This window comes from Mustela nigripes, chromosome 14 (genome assembly GCF_022355385.1).
Source record: "Mustela nigripes isolate SB6536 chromosome 14, MUSNIG.SB6536, whole genome shotgun sequence".
In the NCBI taxonomy this organism is placed as follows: domain Eukaryota; kingdom Metazoa; phylum Chordata; class Mammalia; order Carnivora; family Mustelidae; genus Mustela; species Mustela nigripes.
In genome coordinates, this window is record NC_081570.1 from 41,515,575 (window position 1) to 41,520,625 (window position 5,051).

Consider the following 5,051-nt stretch of genomic DNA (forward strand, 5'->3'; position numbering starts at 1 on the left):
ATATATTTACACACAGAAATTGAGAGAGAGAACAAAAACAGATGGGAACAAACTTGAATCTAAGAAAGACGGAGAGGGTGTTTTGGAACCAACAATAATTGGAACTAACATTGACTATCTTTTCTGGGCCAGTTCTTTCACATAAATCATCTCCAATTTTCACTACAATGAGCAGGCAGGCATTAGAAAACTCAGGTTCAGAAATGTTATATAACTTACCCAGGGTCATATAGCTAAACATGACAGAGCTGGAATTGACAGTATCAGGAACAGTCTGCCACCAAAGTCCCTGCTCATTCTACTATAGCACTCTGCGACAAAATAATGTACTGTTACTTGGGAAATTTGGGTCCAGAGGATTTGGAGAATTTCTTTCTCTATTTCCCTTCTGACGGTCTTTTTGTTTCCATTGCTTTTGGTTCTGATGTTTGCACTCTAGAGCCTATACGGGATCGAAAATGGGGTATCTGTAAACAGAATGATTCCACAGCCTCCGCTAGGTAACATTTCCTTCCTTCAGATCCTTACCTGGGATTTGACCGGGGTTGGGGTGAAAGAGTAGAGGTATGAGGTGGGGGTGGGGAAGGGGGTAAGTTAGAAAAGATAGGTGTTTTTTTTTCTTACCTTTAAGTTGTTTATGGATTTCAGGACAACCCGTTGGCTATTCTCTTGCTCGGCATATTACTATTTTTTTTTTCCTTCTAATTTTGGGGCGGTTTGGGATGAAGGATTTGGTATCTGTAGGAAATTTCTAGATCCAAAAAAAGTTAAGGTCAAAGACAATTCATCTGTTTTGGGGGAGGATTTTGTGTGTGTGTATGGAAAAAAGGTTGTTTCTGGGTCACCCTTTTTACACCCAGACACACCAAGGGGCTTAGAACGGATCCCTCTCGAATCACGAGAGATGAAAACGAGCAGATTCCCTCACCTCCTGGTCTCAGGTGAACGTCCGAGTGACAGAAACGTTCACGTACCTCCTGGAGAGAAGGAAAAGGTGCAAAGGCGCTCACGGCCTGAGGGCTGGGGGTGGGGCTGGCACCCGCCACCGTCTGTGGGAGATCGAGGGGCTTCCGCCTCCCGGGAGGCATTGTCGGAGGCTGGCCGGGGGCCGAGGGCAGCGCAGCGAGCGCCGGGCCCCCGCCATCCCCAGGCCGCGCTCCCCCGCGTTCCTTGCCGCTCGTGCCCGGGCGGCCGCCGCAGTCCCGGCGCCGTAGCCGTGCGTGGGGTCCAGGGGGCGCTGTGGCCCAGCGGCGCCGGCGGCAGGAGCGGCCACGGCGACGCTGGAGGCTTCGCCGAGGATCCCCGCCTGCAGCACCTCCGTCGTCCCGCCGCAGCCTTGCGCCCCCGGCCCGTTTCAGCGGCGCTCCTCCGGGAACCGCGTGGCTGCGGCGGCCCGTGAGCCCGATGAGGCTCGGCGGGCTCTGGGCCTCAGTAGCAGCGGCGACCACAACCCCTTCAGGAGCGGGAGGCTTCGCGGCGGCGCCTGGGGCCGCGCCGGTGCCCTCCGGAGGAGGCTGTCGGCTTAGGGACGACCCCCCCGGCCATGCTGTGGCGGCGGCGGCCGCTGCTCGAGGTGAGTGTGGCGCGACGCGGTCCCGGGCTCGCTGGCTTTCCGCCGCGGGGAAGGGCCCTGGCAGCAGCCCTCCGGCCGGGCGGACGGGGCGTCCTGCTCTGCGGCCGCCTCCCCCACCCCGCGGCTCTGGGCCCTCAACCCTTCGTCTCCGCGTCCCCCGGGAGGCGGGAGGCGCGTGGGGGGCGACTAGGCCCCGCGCCGCCGGGAAGCCCTCGCCCTGGCCTCGGTTCCGTTGCGGCCCGGTGTGTTGGCGGAGGCACTGGCACCGTTCAGGTTGGCCCCGGGCCCGGGCCGAGCGCAGCCTCTTAACCCCGGGCCCAGCACGTACATCCTGGAGGGAGGCTGAGGACGGCTGTTTGCAAACAGCCTTGGCTTCTCCGCGCCCCTTACCGAGTCACGCAGAGCCCCGGGGGGAGGGGCGGGAGGGCTAGTAAGAATTGGAGTGCGGAAAGTGCGGGGCCCTGAGAGCCCCCGGTACTCCCGAGTGTCATTCACCGATCTGACTGGGTTGAAAACAACCGTTTGCGTTTTATTTGAGCTGAAATTTCATCACCTGCTGGCGGCTCATCCCTGTCGCTTTCTATTACATTACATTTTGCCTCTAAGAGTGGTCTGCTTTGGAGAAAGCCCCATCCTAGCTTTGTCCCCATCCTAGTTTCGTGCGGAAATACTCACAATTATAAAAATGTGGTTTTTGTTTTTTTTAAAAATAGTGGTCTTTCCCCTTCTCCCTAATAAGAGAGTGTAAATATTTTAATGCCTCAGTTCTTGGTACAAAAAGGTTCCACCTAAATAGATCCACGGAACAGATGACAAGAGGATTTTAAAAAGTCGTGCTAACTGTACTAATAAAAGATACCTGATGGAAATGGGACATAGTCTACATTTTAGAGGTTAAGTGATTTGTTCTGGTATTAGTGTGAAAAAAAGGTAATGATTACAGTTTGATACCTTAAGTCAGGTATTTGGGTGTTTATGGTTTATGATAAATGTGGTTACAGGTTACTCTTGCTTCCCCTATAATGAATGTGAAGATTGTAGGATTAATAAGTACTTCTAAAACTTTTATAATCGTGAATAAAATAAATATGCTTACTGTAGAAAACTTGAAAAGTACAGAAAGGTACTGTTCAACTCAATAAATATTTAATAGTGAGGGAAAGTCACCCATAATTTTATAATTAGTACATTTTGATGGTCATTTAAAGTTTTAAATGGGCTTGGACTATTGGTGATTTAAAAATTGTGATTATTACTTTAATAATTATTCAAATTATTATTATTTTATTATTCTATCAGGTTCAGAGTTAACTGTTCCCTTTTACTGTTTAACATCCAGTCATTTGTGTAAGACATATAAAAATGTTTTACTAAATTACATTGTGGTATAGTTGAATTCATCAACTTAAACAGAATAACATAGTTAACTACCTAAAAGACCTCTGACTTAACCTCCTTTGCAGCATGGGAAGCTCCTGAGGTGCAGTATACATTTTTGAGAACTTATTATGTTAGATGTAGTAGCCTTGGATTGTTTTTGTAAGATTTTGCTTAAATATTTATAATTGTAAGAAACTGGCTTGATTAAAAAAATTGGGGGTGAGTAGATTAAATTTCAAAAGTAGTTTAGTTCTTCTCAGTGTGTCTCTGAAGACTGCCATCATTAGAATTAGCTGAGATTGCTTATTAACATATGCAGATTCCTGGTACCTTTAATCAGAATTTTTAGGAATAATAGTGGCCCAAGGATTATTTTTAATCAAGCTCCCTGGTTCTTCATCCTACTAAAGTTTGAGAATAAGTTAAAAGTTAACAAACCTTATTAAGCCTAATGACAGTATCTGTTTTCTAACAAAGCTATCAATCTTAAGTGGCAATACATTTTTCATAGCAACAGATAATGGTGTTACAATCATAGAAGGAAAAAGGATATTTCAAGAGATAGCTGATTCAATTAAAATATATTGAGAGCCTTTTCTGGCAGCTGTGGTGTTATAGAAGGATACCTGGCCACTTACCTTGCACTTAATCTCTTCTTGGACTTTGAATTCATTGTCTGTAAAATATAGATAGATATATACTTACCTTGCAAGACTTTTAGGGTTAATTCAGTTTCGTAATTTGTAGAGGATCTTTATAAAGTTTTAGCTATTAATATTAAGTGTCAGATCCCGTCTTTGGTGCTCTAGGTAACACAAAAATGTGGTCTTTGCTAGCAACTAGCCAGTTGTGGAAGCAGAACATGTTTAACTCTTATAAGGCAGCCATCAGACAAAAGTTGTAATTGAGTAGATCATGCTTGATCTCTCTTTAAGGCTTCTAATGTTTAATCCAATAGCTTGACCTTTAAGAATAATAATAATTTTTATATGTGGTCATTCCCTTCTCTTCCAATTCCTGAATCAGTGTTTTATTCTGTAAGGAGAAAGTTGTATATGTTGCCTGGTAAGCAATAGTTGTATATTAACTTCCTTAGAAAGACAGAATGAATAAAGATGATCCCATTTCTTCTTCGTTGCTAAGCTACCGGTGTTTATACCATTCAGTAAACTTTTTTTTTTTTTTAAGATTTTATTTATTTGACAGTGAGATCACAAGCAGGCAGAGAGGCAGACAGAGAGAGAGGGAGAAGCAGGCTCCCCGCTGAGCAGAGAGCCCGATGTGGGGCTCGATCCCAGAACCCTGAGATCATGACTTGAGCCGAAGGCAGTGGCTTAACCCACTGAGCCACCCAGGCGCCCCTACCATTCAGTAAACTTTTATTTGGCACTGGTATGTGCTGGCCATACACGAGTTGCGACGCACAAATCTTGTTTAGAAAAGATAATTGCCTGGGGGCACCTGGGTGGCTCAGTTGCTGGGTGTCAGGTGGGGATCCTGGGATTGAGTCTCATTGGGCTCCCTTCTCCCACTCCTACTCCCCTGCTTGTGTTCCCCCCCTCTGTCGAATAAATAAGTAAAATCTTAAAAAAAAAAAAAAGTTAATTGCCTGGATTTTAACTTATTTCTTATGTACCTAGAGGGATGGTGTGTGTGTGTGTGTGTGTGTGTGTGTGTGTGTGGTGTTTTATGGTTGTTAATTGCATGATGTGGTACAGAGAATGGAGTCAGATGTGGGCAGGAATCCTTATTACAATTCTTAGAACAATGGAACATTTAGATCCTGAGTTGCTTCTTATGTAGTAATAATTGAAGTAATAGTTGCCATCACAGAGAAGTCGAACTGGTTCCATGAGATACAAATAATAAAAAGCAATTAGCTCAGGATCTGTCTCTTAGAAGGTGCCCAATAAATGTTCACATCCATTCCGCCTTTAGGGAAAAGCAAAAAATAAAAATAAAAAAAAAATTAGGGTTTGGAATTTCTATGAGACTTAAAACATAGTAGCTTTGATTTTTTTTTTTAGATTTTATTTATTTATTTATTTGATAGAGAGAGAGATCATAAGTAGGCAGAGAGGCAGGCAGAGAGAGAGAG

General features: G+C 45.3%; 1 protein-coding gene across 3 annotated transcripts in view; it reads left to right on the plus strand.

The window, feature by feature from the left end:
• The first annotated feature begins 1,482 nt into the window (after positions 1–1,482).
• ZFYVE9 (zinc finger FYVE-type containing 9) overlaps positions 1,483–5,051 on the plus strand; it is a 205,471-nt gene continuing 201,902 nt past the window's right edge. For all 3 annotated transcript variants that reach the window (XM_059374726.1, XM_059374725.1, XM_059374728.1), the window contains exon 1: positions 1,483–1,573. The gene's annotated coding sequence lies outside the window, so the exon portion shown is untranslated. The remainder of the gene's footprint in view (positions 1,574–5,051) is intronic.